Source organism: Coregonus lavaretus (genome assembly GCF_964263955.1).
Source record: "Coregonus lavaretus genome assembly, contig: HAP1_SCAFFOLD_313, whole genome shotgun sequence".
Taxonomy (NCBI): domain Eukaryota; kingdom Metazoa; phylum Chordata; class Actinopteri; order Salmoniformes; family Salmonidae; genus Coregonus; species Coregonus lavaretus.
Genome location: NW_028159241.1, coordinates 496793 through 511827, shown reverse-complemented (window position 1 = coordinate 511827; position 15035 = coordinate 496793).

Here is a 15035-nt window from a genome sequence, read left to right as displayed (position 1 = left end):
GACACCACTAGTCAGCTACCTGCTCCCCCCTCCCCCCTGGAGACACCACTAGTCAGCTACCTCCTCCCCCCTGGAGACACCACTAGTCAGCTACCTGCTCCCCCCTCCCCCTGGAGACACCACTAGTCAGCTACCTAGTCCCCCCTCCCCCCCTGGAGACACCATTAGTCAGCTACCTGCTCCCCCCTCCCCCTGGAGACACCACTAGTCAGCTACCTGCTCCCCCCTCCCCCCTGGAGACACCACTAGTCAGCTACCTCCTCCCCCCTGGAGACACCACTAGTCAGCTACCTGCTCCTCCCTGGAGCCACCACTAGTCAGCTACCTACTCCCCCCTGAATCCACCACTAGTCAGCTACCTGCTCCCCCCTCCCCCTGGAGACACCACTAGTCAGCTACCTCCTCCCCCCTGGAGACACCACTAGTCAGCTACCTACTCCCCCCTCCTCCTGGAGACACCACTAATCAGCTACCTGCTCCCTCCTCCCCCCTGGAGACACCACTAGTCAGCTACCGCCTCCCCCCTCCCCCCTGGAGACACCACTAATCAGCTACCTGCTACCTGCTCCCCCCTGGAGACACCACTAGTCAGCTACCTGCTCCCTCCTCCCACATGGAGACACCACTAGTCAGCTACCTGCTCCCCCCTCCCCCCTGGAGACACCACTAATCAGCTACCTACTCCCCCCTCCTCCTGGAGACACCACTAGTCAGCTACCTGCTCCCCTCTCCCCCCTGGAGACACCACTAGTCAGCTACCTGCTCCCCCCTCCCTCCTGGAGACACCACTAGTCAGCTACCTGCTCCCCCCTCCCCCCTGGAGACACCACTAGTCAGCTACCTGCTCCCTCCTCCCCCCTGGAGCCACCACTAGCCAGCTACCTCCTCCCCCCTGGAGACACCACTAGTCAGCTACCTGCTCCCCCTCCCCCCTGGAGACACCACTAGTCAGCCACTGCTCCCCCCTCCCCCCTGGAGACACCACTAGTCAGCTACCTGCTCCCCCCTCCCCCCTGGAGCCACCACTAGTCAGCTACCTCCTCCCCCTGGAGACACCACTAGTCAGCTAACTGCTCCCCCCTCCCCCCTGGAGACACCACTAGTCAGCTACCTACTCCCCCCTGGAGACACCACTAGTCAGCTACCTGCTCCCCCCTCCCCCCTGGAGACACCACTAGTCAGCTACCTACTCCCTCCTCCCCCCTGGAGACACCACTAGTCAGCTACCGCCTCCCCCCTCCCCCCTGGAGACACCACTAATCAGCTACCTGCTACCTGCTCCCCCCTGGAGACACCACTAGTCAGCTACCTGCTCCCTCCTCCCCCCTGGAGACACCACTAGTCAGCTACCTGCTCCCCCCTCCCCCCTGGAGACACCACTAGTCAGCTACCTTCTCCCCCCTCCTCCTGGAGACACCACTAGTCAGCTACCTGCTCCCTCCTCCCCCCTGGAGACACCACTAATCAGCTACCTGCTCCCTCCTCCCCCCTGGAGACACCACTAATCAGCTACCTGCTCCCTCCTCCCCCCTGGAGACACCACTAGTCAGCTACCTGCTCCCCCCTCCCCCCTGGAGACACCACTAGTCAGCTATCTGCTCCCCCCTCCCCCCTGGAGACACCACTAGTCAGCTACCTACTCCCCACTCCCCCCTGGAGACACCACTAGTCAGCTCCCTCCTCCCCCCTGGAGACACCACTAGTCAGCTACCTCCTCCCTCCTCCCCCCTGGAGACACCAATAGTCAGCTACCTGCTCCCCCCTCCCCCCTGGAGACACCACTAGTCAGCTGCGTGCTCCCCCCTGGAGACACCAATAGTCAGCTACCTGCTCCCCCCTCCCCCCTGGAGACACCACTAGTCTGCTACCTGCTCCCCCCTGGAGACACCACTAGTCAGCTACCTGCTCCCCCCTCCCCCCTGGAGACACCACTAGTCAGCTACCTGCTCCCCCCTCCCCCCTGGAGACACCACTAGTCAGCCAACTGCTCCCCCCTCCCCCCTGGAGACACCACTATTCAGCTACCAGCTTCCCGCTCCCCCTGGAGACACCACTAGTCAGCTACCTGCTCCCCCCTCCCCCCTGGAGACACCACTAGTCAGCTACCTCCTCCCCCCTGGAGACACCACTAGTCAGCTACCTGCTCCCCCCTCCCCCTGGAGACACCACTAGTCAGCTACCTAGTCCCCCCTCCCCCCCTGGAGACACCACTAGTCAGCTACCTCCTCCCCCCTGGAGACACCACTAGTCAGCTACCTACTCCCCCCTCCTCCTGGAGACACCACTAATCAGCTACCTGCTCCCTCCTCCCCCCTGGAGACACCACTAGTCAGCTACCGCCTCCCCCCTCCCCCCTGGAGACACCACTAATCAGCTACCTGCTACCTGCTCCCCCCTGGAGACACCACTAGTCAGCTACCTGCTCCCTCCTCCCCCCTGGAGACACCACTAGTCAGCTACCTGCTCCCCCCTCCCCCCTGGAGACACCACTAATCAGCTACCTACTCCCCCCTCCTCCTGGAGACACCACTAGTCAGCTACCTGCTCCCTCCTCCCCCCTGGAGACACCACTAATCAGCTACCTGCTCCCTCCTCCCCCCTGGAGACACCACTAATCAGCTACCTGCTCCCTCCTCCCCCCTGGAGACACCACTAGTCAGCTACCTGATCCCTCCTCCCCCCTGGAGACACAATAGTCAGCTACCTGCTCCCCCCTGGAGACACCACTAGTCAGCCCTCTGCTCCCCCCTGGAGACACCACTAGTCAGCTACCTGCTCCCTCCTCCCCCCTGGAGCCACCACTAGCCAGCTACCTCCTCCCCCCTGGAGACACCACTAGTCAGCTACCTGCTCCCCCTCCCCCCTGGAGACACCACTAGTCAGCCACTGCTCCCCCCTCCCCCCTGGAGACACCACTAGTCAGCTATCTGCTCCCTCCTCCCCCCTGGAGACACCACTAGTCAGCTACCTGCTCCCCCCTCCACCTGGAGACACCACTAGTCAGCTACATGCTCCCCCCTGGAGACACCACTAGTCAGCTACCTGCTCCCCCCTCCCCCCTGGAGACACCACTAGTCAGCCCTCTGCTCCCCCCTCCCCCCTGGAGACACCACTAGTCAGCTACCTGCTCCCCTCTCCCCCCTGGAGACACCACTAGTCAGCTACCTGCTCCCCCCTCCCTCCTGGAGACACCACTAGTCAGCTACCTGCTCCCCCCTCCCCCCTGGAGACACCACTAGTCAGCTACCTCCTCCCTCCTCCCCCCTGGAGCCACCACTAGTCAGCTACCTGCTCCCCCCTCCACCTGGAGACACCACTAGTCAGCTACCTGCTCTCCCCTGGAGACACCACTAGTCAGCTACCTGCTCCCCCCTCCACCTGGAGACACCACTAGTCAGCTACCTCCTCCCCCCTCCACCTGGAGACACCACTAGTCAGCTACCTGCTCCCCCTTGGAGACACCACTAGTCAGCTACCTGCTCCCCCCTGGAGACACCACTAGTCAGCTACCTGCTCCCCCCTCCCCCCTGGAGACACCACTAGTCAGCTATCTGCTCCCCCCTCCCCCCTGGAACCACCACTAGTCAGCTACCTAATCCCCCCTCCCCCCTGGAGACACCACTAGTCAGCTATCTGCTCCCCCCTCCCCCTGGAGACACCACTAGTCAGCTACCTGCTCCCCCCTCCCCCCTGGAGACACCACTAGTCAGCTATCTGCTCCCCCCTCCCCCCTGGAGACACCACTAGTCAGCTTCTGCTCCCCCCTCCCCCCTGGAGACACCACTAGTCAGCTATCTGCTCCCCCCTCCCCCTGGAGCCACCACTAGTCAGCTACCTGCTCCCCCCTGGAGACACCACTAGTCAGCTACCTGCTCCCCCCTCCCCCCTGGAGACACCACTAGTCAGCTACCTGCTCCCCCCTGGAGACACCACTAGTCAGCTACCTGCTCCCCCCTCCCCCTGGAGACACCACTAGTCAGCTACCTGCTCCCCCCTGGAGCCACCACTAGTCAGCTACCTCCTCCCCCCTGGAGACACCACTAGTCAGCTACCTGCTCCCTCCTCCCCCCTGGAGACACCACTAGTCAGCTACCTGCTCCCTCCTCCCCCCTGGAGACACCACTAGTCAGCTATCTGCTCCCCCCTCCCCCCTGGAGACACCACTAGTCAGCTACCTGCTCCCCCCTCCCCCTGGAGACACCACTAGTCAGCTACCTGCTCCCCCCTGGAGCCACCACTAGTCAGCTACCTCCTCCCCCCTGGAGACACCACTAGTCAGCTACCTGCTCCCTCCTCCCCCTGGAGACACCACTAGTCAGCTACCTGCTCCCTCCTCCCCCCTGGAGACACCACTAGTCAGCTACCTGCTCCCTCCTCCCCCCTGGAGACACCACTAGTCAGCTACCTGCTCCCCCCTCCCCCCTGGAGCCACCACTAGTCAGCTACCTGATCCCCACTCCCCCCTGCTACTCCCCAAATAGGGGAGGAGGGTGTAACTTATTTTTTGCTTGGGGGAGGGTTGTGTGGATATTTAGTGGGCACAGGGGAGTGTGGTTTGTTCTCTGGTTTACATTCGCCGTTTTGCAGGTTTTCCTATATAATTTATTCCATCGAAGACAACTTTCCCCGTCTGCTTGCATGCGTCTCCCCTATTAAGGGGTTTTGGTAGGCTACTCTCCTTATACACTAGCCTACGCCACAGTACCCACATGGGTTGCCACTGTCTGCTCTGGGCTCATTTTCATAACACTCACACCTTTGATGTTTGCCTCTACAAAGGCCAAGAACCAACATGTTTCATTGCCCATGATGAGGCTTTTTTATCAGAATTATTGACTTCACAATAAGCCAGATTTGAGTAACCGTGACAACTTTGTGGTGCTGAAATGTGAAGCCGCAGCCACGGCACAATCAAACGGGAGGTGGACAAGACATCAAATCAAATCAAATGAAATTGTATTTGCCACATGCCCCGAATACAACAGGTGTAGACATTACAATGGAATGCTTACTTACAAGCCCTTAACCAACAATGCAAAGAAAAAAAAATAGGAAAAAAGTGTTAAGCAAAAAAATGAAAAGCAGATGACTAAAGAGCAGCAGTAAAATAAAATAACAGTAGCGAGGCTATATATACAGGGGGTACCGGTGCAGAGTCAATGTGCGGGGGCACCGGCTAGTTGAGGTAGTTGAGGTCATATGTACATGTGGGTAGAGTTAAAGTGACTATGCATAAATAATAAACAGAGTAGCAGCAGAGTAAAAAAGGAGGACGGGGTGGGGGTGGGGGGGCATTGCAAATTGTCCGGGTAGCCATGATTAGCTGTTCAGGAGTCTTATGTCTTGGGGGTAGAAGCTGTTGAGAAGCCTTTTGGACCTAGTTTTGGCGCTCCGGTACCGTTTGCCGTGCAGTAGCAGAGAGAACAGTCTATGACTAGGGTGGCTGGAGTCTTTGACAATTTTTAGGGCCTTCCTCTGACACCGCGTGGTATAGAGGTCCTGGATGGCAGGAAGCTTGGCCCCAGTGATGTACTGGGCCGTACGCACTACCCTCTGTAGTGCCTTGCGGTCAGAGGCCGAGCAGTTGCCATACCAGGCAGTGATGCAACCAGTCAGGATGCTCTCGATGGTGCAGCTGTATAACTTTTTGAGGATCTGAGGACCCATGCCAAATATTTTCAGTCTCCTGAGGGGGAATAGGCTTTGTCGTGCCCTCTTCACGACTGTCTTGGTGTGTTTGGACCATGTTAGTTCGTTGGTGATGTGGACACCAAGGAACTTGAAGCTCTCAACCTGTTCCACTACAGCCCCGTCGATGAGAATGGGGGCGTGCTCAGTCCTCTTTTTTTTCCTGTGGTCCACAATCAGCTCCTTTGTCTTGGTCACGTTGAGGGAGAGATTGTTATCCTGGCACCACACGGCCAGGTCTCTGACCTCCTGCCTATAGGCTGTCTCATCGTTGTCGGGGATCAGGCCTACCACTGTTGTGTCGTCGGCAAACATAATGAAGGTGTTGGAGTCGTGCCTGGCCATGCAGTCGTGGGTGAACAGGGAGTACAGGAGGGGACTGAGCACGCACCCCTGAGGGGCCCCCGTGTTGAGGATCAGCGTGGCAGATGTGTTGTTACCTACCCTTACCACCTGGGGGCGGCCCGTCAGAAGTCCAGGATCCATTTGCAGAGGGAGGTGTTTAGTCCCAGGATCCTTAGCTTAGTGATGAGCTTTGAGGGCACTATGGTGTTGAACGCTGAGCTGTATTCAATGAATACCATTCTCACGTAGGTGTTCCTCTTGTCCAGGTGGGAAAGGGCAGTGTGGAGTGCAATAGAGATTGCATCATCTGTGGATCTGTTGGGGCTATATGCAAATTGGAGTGGGTCTAGGGTTTCTGGGATAATGGTGTTGATGTGAGCCATGCCCAGCCTTTCAAAGCACTTCATGGCTACAGACGTGAGTGCTACGGGTCGGTAGTCATTTAGGCAGGTTACCTTAGTGTTCTTGGGGACAGGGACTATGGTGGTCTGCTTGAAACATGTTGGTATTACAGACTCAGTCAGGGACATGTTGAAAATGTCAGTGAAGACACTTGCCAGTTGGTCAGCACATGCTCGGAGTACACGTTCTGGTAATCCGTCTGGCCCTGCGGCCTTGTGAATGTTGACCTGCTTAAAAGTCTTACTCACATCGACTACGGAGAGCGTGATCACATAGTCATCCGGAACAGCTGGTGCTCTCATGCATGCTTCAGTGTTGCTTGCCTCGAAGCGAGCATAGAAGTGATTTAGCTCGTTTGGTAGGCTTGTGTCACTGGGCAGCTCGCGGCTGTGCTTCCCTTTGTAGTCTGTAATAGTTTTTAAGCCCTGCCACATCCGACGAGCGTCAGAGCCGGTGTAGTACGATTCAATCTTAGTCCTGTATTGACTCTTTGCCTGTTTGATGGTTCGTCGGAGGGCATAGCGGGATTTCTTCTAAGCGGGATTTCTTCTAAGCATATTCCAGTCTGTGCTAGCAAAACAGTCCTGTAGCTTAGCATCTGCTTCATCTGACCACTTTTTTATTGACCGAGTCACTGGTGCTTCCTGCTTTAGTTTGTGCTTGTAAGCAGGAATCAGGAGGATATAATTATGGCCAGATTTGCCAAATGGAGGGCGAGGGAGAGCTTTGTATGCGTCTCTGTGTGTGGAGTAAAGGTGGTCTAGAGTTTTTTTTTCTTCCTCTGTTGCACATTTAACATGCTGGTAGAAATGAGGTAGAACATATTTAAGTTTCCCTTCATTAAAGTCCCCGGCCACTAGGAGCGCTGCCTCTGGATGAGCGTTTTCCTGTTGATTTATGGCCTTATACATTGAGTGCAGTCTTAGTGCCAGCATTGGTTTGTGGTGGTAAATAGACAGCTATGAAAAATATAGAAGAAAAATCTCTTGGTAAATAGTGTGGTCTACAGCTTATCATGAGATACTCTACCTCAGGCGAGCAAAACCTTGAGACTTCCTTAGTATTAGATTTTATGCACCAGCTGTTGTTTACAAATATACACAGACCGCCACCTCTTGTCTTACTGGAGTCAGCCGTTCTGTCCTGACGATGTGCTGAAACTAGGTAAGTCGAGTAATTCATTTCAACTGTCTTCATTTTAATTTGAATTAACTAACAACAAGAGGTCTTTGTTTCAGAACCTATTTCTGCCTATATAAGAAATAAGAGATATGCCTACCTGTTTGACAGATGAAATTATACACTATCAATAGATTTGTCGGTCAATTCCTCCAATAGTGTCTCCACTCCTTAAATACCTCTGTGTCCATGAAGGGCTTGGTGTGTGAAGTTAAAACCAGGGTTCTAATGAGGGGGTAGGTCTATGTGAGGGTATGCCATAGCCTACGTTTTGATAAAGAAAATGTCAAAAAGCATACCTCTTGTTAGCTTAAGGTTTTGAAGAAACTAAAACGGATTCTGATTATATAAAGTGATCTATAACGACGCTTTCCTCCGTGATGCTTTCTGCTAGAAATGAGCTGCAAAATGCGCAAGAAAGCCGTGACTCCGATGCTCATGAGGGTATCTCTATCTGTTTCATCTCCATGACATTCAGAGGCTGAGCAAATTACCTTTATTGGAAAGTGATCTAATATGTCTACAATGTGTAACTCTGTCGCTATCAATTGAGCTATTCACTTTCTGTAAAAGAGACGATCTTTAAACCCAGGCAGCTTTTAGGGACGCACTTGTGACCTCCTCTTGTTGGGTTAAGCCACAGAAGAGTAGCCATCAGTTAAGTTTAAATTGTTCTGCGTCGGGCCTCTGTCTATGGTGGAAAGGTAATGTGTCTCTGTCCGTTCTTCCCTCAATCTTCTGTTTTCTAAATCCGCCTTTCTTTTGGGTCTTTTTGTGAGCACCAACAAGCTGATTGTTTTGAACTAATAAAAAGTAGGATATGGTCCCTGTTTTTACCCAATCAATGCACAAAACTCATTTCCTAGAGACATTGTGATTTTATATAAATGATTATGTAATTGTCATTGAATTGATTATGTTTTAACCAGATATGTTAAAAATGTTGTTCAAAACAGTCTAGGTCTATGAATTGCACTGTTACTGTATTATGTTCTGGCCCGCCGACTATTAGTTCAGATAAAACTGTGGTATTAAAAAATACATTCTGCTAATTTCTTCAGAATTACATGAAATCTGTTTAGAAAAGGCCTTTTTTCCAGGACCCACAAATACGATGATAGATGGATGCAATGCTCTATTATAAAGGTGATTTTATTTTTTCACCCCCTGATCATAGTAAGGAGGTAGGCCTAATGTCTCACTGTTACTGGTCATAATCATGATTGAGTTAATTCAATGAAGGTGGAGGGTATTGTAACTTTTTTCAAGTAAAAGGAGAGGGTCATGTGAAAATATGTTTCATGCTGGGGAGGGGTGTGCATCTCGAGTTGTACCCACCCTCCCCCCAGTAATTTTTGGAATGTGGTTTAAAACTATGATTTTGATTTCATGGATGGTCAGTCCTTGCATAGCCCATTTTATGAATGTGAGAATGGTTACATTTCCCCAGCCCCATCCTTAAGCTGTTTACCTAAAAAAGTGGCGTGGTACCCGCTTTGTTGTTGTTTGAACTGCAGATTGCCCCTTTAAGATCAGTGGATGATAGAGGAATATCTGGATTTTAAATATTCTCAAAATTACAATTTGATATCAAGTCATTATTGAGATACATAAGCATACACAATCCATTTTTGAACATGGTATTGAATATGGTATTTAAGAGATTCCATTTGGTTTTTGAAAACAATTGCATCTGGAGTTCATTCACTCCCATTGTTTTTGTGCCCCAACATTTTTTGGGCCTATATTGACTGTGACATTCCAAATACCGTTATTTGAAATCTAGGTCCTAGTTCTAGAGTCCAAAGCTAATATGTCTTGTTTTGTCTGTCCCCTGCAGGTAGACTGGTGTCAGGATGAAGTGGCAGCTGCCATGGCTGTGTGGAGAAACATCTGTTCTTCAACATGTCCGTCCTGCAGTCAGTGGAGCAACTCTCTCTGCCGCAGCTGGAAATCAAGTTCCAGTCCCACAGGTCCTCAGTGTGTCCCTGTACAAGGTGCTGCATGCAACCCTGAGGGGAGTGAGACACAAGGCCTAGTTGGCGCAGCAGGATCCAGAGCCGAATCCCTCACCCTGGACCTCACAACCCTGGCAGAGAACTGGCGTAAACCGGGTCGCACGGACTGGTACTGAAGCTGCAGCCATACCCTGACCACGGATACCTTCATGTCCCACCACCCGGGGGAACGCCGCCCCGTTCAGGCCGACCGTAACCCTCCCAGAGTTCCAGGCCTCACTGGTGGCTGTATCCCTGAACCCTCTGCAGTGCCGCTCTTGGTGGAAGAGGAGCGCCGTCAACCTCCGGTGACGCCCAGAAACGTGTGTAAACCCAGTCGCCTCTTGATCCTGGATTGTTGTTTAGCTGTATTAATCCTGGATCATGCCCCATGAAATCAGGATGTTCCACTGAGTCCATATAAAAAATGGTATTTGTAGAATTGTTTGTTATTTGTCTAAAACACTATAGAGAGGGTTTTAGCATAGAGACTTGAGTGAGGTTAGGGGGAGGTGTAGTCTGAAAACCTACTTCTTCATGAGTGTCTTGATTAATGCCACAACCCCCCCCCCCAACCCCCCCCCCCCCCCCCCCCCCCCCCCCCCATCTGCTAAAGGACTAAAATGTAAAATGTGTAACAGAGGTGAGTCAGACTCATGCTCTCGTGATGAGGTAGCCCTGACTGGTACTTCAAAATCAGTGTCACCCTCGGTCCAAGAGGTACTTCCCTCTTGGCCTATTGGTTCAGATGTTTGTTTTCCACTCAGGATACCAGGGTTCAGATCCTACCTGTGACAGAGTCATGATTCAGAGGTGGGATTCTTGACCTGTGCAGGGGGGACTTGTTTAGGGGTGAGGGTTGTACTCAGGCTGACTGGGGGGGGGTCCTAATGGAAGTTGTACTCATGTTCATGCACACAAAAAACACTAGAGGTGTACACAGGTTCACTTCCAATGTTTATGTTGTATTGGGGCCTTATTGGGGCCCTGGAGTAAAGCATTTGTGTGTCTCCAACACCTTTAATTGGTAGATTTCATTATTCCAGAGCCTTGCATATAGGTGATAACAGGACCCTCTGGTGTGAGAAACTTTAAACAAGTCAAACTAACATCATTCAAGAGTTGTTCACTTACCCACTAGAGACAATATAGTCCCAGTGACATCAGTCACAAAGCACAGGTTGAGTTTTGCTGATGCAATATGCTTTTTGAGAATTGTGTGTGTGTGTGTGTGTGTGTGTGTGTTTGTGTGACTGACTGACTGACTGTGTGTGTGTGTGTGTGTGTGTGTGTGTGTGTGTGTGTGTGTGTGTGTGTGTGTGTGTGTGTGTGTGTGTGTGTGTGTGTGTGTGTGTGTGTGTGTGTGTGTGTGTGTGTGTGTGTTGTTTGACACCTTTAATTGGTAGAGTGATATATGTGTCGTTATTACAGAGCCTTGCATGGTAGTGCTAACAGGTCCCTCTGGAATCTGAGAGAAAAACAAACCAGACAAAAAATATGATTGGATCAGAATACTGCAAGGTGATGTCTGGCAAATATGTGTCCCAATGATGTAACTGTCTCCCTCAACTTGAATAACTATTTCATAATTCAGTTCAGATGGACATTTTTACAAGTCTATGTAATGTTCCTATGGAATGCCATTAGTGCATCCACCATAAATATATGCCATCTTATCAACTGCCTGACTGTCAATTTTCTTATGCACTGGCCAAATGACATATGCCGTCATCTGTCCTGTAGTTTATCAAGGCCTTCCTTCCAAATCTAATTTCATTGTCTTGAGTATTGGAAGTCTAAAGAACTTCAGTATAAGATTTTGCATTTGAATCGCAGGGCTGGCACTTAACGCTCACCGGTAGTTTTGTATCTTATGATAACTAGCTTATTGCTGAACATTTTTCCAGAAACACAACCTCTGTTTGGAGCTCCATCTATGCAAAATATTTGATGGGTTTGATAAGTGGCAACCTGTCACTAGTTCCCAGAACCTTTATAGAAACTTAGGAAAGGGTTCTTTAAAGCACCATAAAGGTTTCAATTAGAACCTTACGATCATGGTTCTTTATCTCTTTAACTGTCTCTTCTAGAAAAACATGTAGAAACAATTATTTCATCTTAAATTCCTGTTACTAACAACTCAAACAGGAATTTCCAATAGTGTTTTTCTTTAACTTGCTGTTTATTCTACCAGGCACTTGAGAAGTCAAGAGGGTCGTACCAGCGATACCATATTAGAATGGCAATTTGCATAGCATTTTTACTCATCTCAACAATATTGCAAAGTGCCAGACCCGATCTCCACCGCAGTGAGGGGCCGGTGTACGCACCCGGAGATCGAGTCTGGCTCTCTACCAGAAACCTACCCCTCCGCCTGCCCTGCCGGAAGCTGGGTCGGCGGTTTGTGGGGCCTTTTAAAGTCCTGAGAAGATTGAACGAGGTGTGTTATAGGTTACATCTACCTGTTGAATATAAGAATATTAACCCCTCGTTCCATGTGTCTCTTCTCATGCCGGTGGTAGCTGGTCCACTCCAGGAAGGTGAGATAGGAGAGACTCCTCCGCCCCCACTGGACATCGAGGGGGCTCCGGCGTACACCGTTCGGTCCATCTTGGACTCAAGACGCCGGATGGGGGGTCTCCAGTATCTCGTGGAGTGGGAGGGGTACGGCCCGGAGGAGCGGTGCTGGGTGCCGCGGAGGGACATCCTAGACCCATCTCTCCTGTCGGAGTTCCACCGGGACCATCCCGCGCGCCCTGCTCCGCGTCCTCCTGGTCGTCCCCGAGGCCGGGGTCGGCGCACGGCTGGAGCCGCGCATCAAGGGGGGGGGGTACTGTCACGGTTTCGGCCGAGGCTGCTCCTCCTCCTGGTTCGGGCAGGCTTCGGCGGTCGTCGTCCCCGGAGTACTAGCTGCCACCGATCTATGTTTCATGTTCGTTTGGTTTTGTCTTGATGTTGTACACCTGTGTCTAGTTAGTCCTCGTTAGTGTCCTATTTAGTTCTCGTTGTGTGTGTCTGTGTTTGTGTGTGATTGCTCTTCTGTTTTGGTGTTTGAGCTACGTACTTCCCTCCAGTGTTTTGGAGAGGTTTTTCGCACATGTCAGGTTGGATGTGGAGCGTCGCTGCACAGCTATTTTCAGGTCTCTCCAGAGATGTTCGATCAGGTTCAAGTCAGGGCTCTGCCTGGGCTACTCATAGACTTATCCCGAAGCCACTCCTGCGTTGTCTTGGCTGTGTGATTAGGGTCGTTGTCCTGTTGGAAGGTGAACCTTTACCCCAGTCTGAGGTCCTGAGAGCTCTTGAGCAGGTTTTCATCTCTCTGTACTTTGCTCCGTTCATCTTTCCCTTGATCCTGACTAGTCTCCCAGTCCCTGCCGCTGAAAAACATCCCCACAGCATGATGCTGCCACTACCATGCTTCACCGCAGGGATGGTGCCAGGTTTCCTCCAGACGTGACGCTTGGCATTCAGGCCAAAGAGTTCAATTTTGGTTTCATCAGACCAGAGAATCTTGTTTCTCATGGTCTGAGAGTCCTTTAGGTGCCTTTTACTGAGGAGTGGCTTCCGTCTGGCCACTCTACCATAAAGGCCTGATTGGTGGAGTGCTGCAGAGATGGTTGTCCTTCTGGAAGGTTCTTCCATCTCCACAGGGGAATTATGGTGCTCTGTGACCATCACCTCCCTGACCAAGGCAAATCTCCCCCGATTGCTGAGTTTGGCCGGGAGGCCAGCTCTAGGAAGAGTCTTGGTTGTTCCACTGTGTTCTTGGGGACCTTTCCAAATCATGTCCAATCAATTGAATTTACCACAGGTGAACTCCAATCAAGTTGTAGAAACATCTCAAGGATGATCAATGGAAAAAGGATGCACCTGAGCTCAATTTCGAGTCTCATAGCAAAGTGTCTGAATACTTATCTAAATAAGGTTCTTGTTTTTTTATCTGCCACAATTTGCAAAAAAACTGTTTTCGCTTTGGCATTATGGGGTATTGTTTGTAGACTGATGAGGAAAAACATTTATTTAATCCATTTGAGAATAAGGCTGTAACCTAACAAAATGTGGAAAAAGTCAACGGGTCTGAATAATTTCCCAATGCACTGTATCAACCGCCTGGTTAAGCACATTTTTACGAAATTCTTGCTTTTGAACCTTTTTACATTGAAACTTTTGTATTTACATATTCCTACTATTCAAGGTCTCTACTGACAGGAATGGTGCTATATTAATCCCTCACTAATTGAATTCCTGACTTTTGTACAACAACTTTGGTGACTGATTTTGAGTTTTCTTCCAGCCCTCTGAATGGGCAAAGTTAGAGTGCCACAACACTGATCTGCAGCAACCCAAAATCATACATATTATGTTAATTGATGCAGGAGGGCTGGGGGAGTTGACCAATCAGGTTCAAGTGATGTTTTTTTTCATATCCACTTCTAAATCTATTGTCAAAACATGCCCTACAAGCTGGTTGAGAACAGGGTTCACTACATATTCGTCGCCAAACCCACTGGCTCCAGGTCATCTATAAATCACTGCTAGGCAAATCCCCGCCTTATCTTAGATCATTGGTCATCATAGCAACACCCACCCGTAGTATGCGCTCCAGCAGGTATATCTCACTGGTCGTCCCCAAAGCCAACACCTCCTTTGGCCGCCATTCCTTCCAGTTCTCTGCTGCCAATGACTGGAACGAACTGCAAAAATCTCTGAAGCTGGAGACTCTTATCTCCCTCAATAACTTTAAGCATCAGTTGTCAGAGCAGTTTACCGATCACTGCACCTATACACAGCCCATCTGAAATTAGCCCACCCAACTACCTCATCCCCATATTGTTATTTACATTGATATTTATTTTTGCTCATTTGCACCCCAATATCTCTATTTGCACATCATCTTCTGCACATCTATCACTCCAGTGTTAATACTAAATTGTAATTATTTTGCACTATGGCCTATTTATTGCCTTACCTCCATAACTTACTACATTTGCACACACTGTATATAGATTTTCTATTGTGTTATTGACTGTACGTTTTGTTTATTCCATATGTAACTCTGTGTTGTTGTTGTTTTTATCGCACTGCTTTGCTTTATCTTGGCCAGGTCGCAGTTGTAAATGAGAACTTGTTCTCAACTGGTTTACCTGGTTAAATAAAGGTGAAAAAAAATATTTAAAAAAGAAATAGGGTAGAACCTTCCAAAATGGTTCCATATAGCACCAAAAAGGTATCCGCTATGGTTACAAGACAAAGAACCCTAATCTGGCACCATGTAGAACCATTTGGTTTTAGTGTGCATGTACACACTTCAGCTGATCACATACTGCTGTATGTCTTCTACATCTGAAGAGACAGCTGGAATACAGGTATGGGCAACTTCAGAATAGCTTCCCTGTCTGATTTCTGGAACTCAGCTGTCAGGAT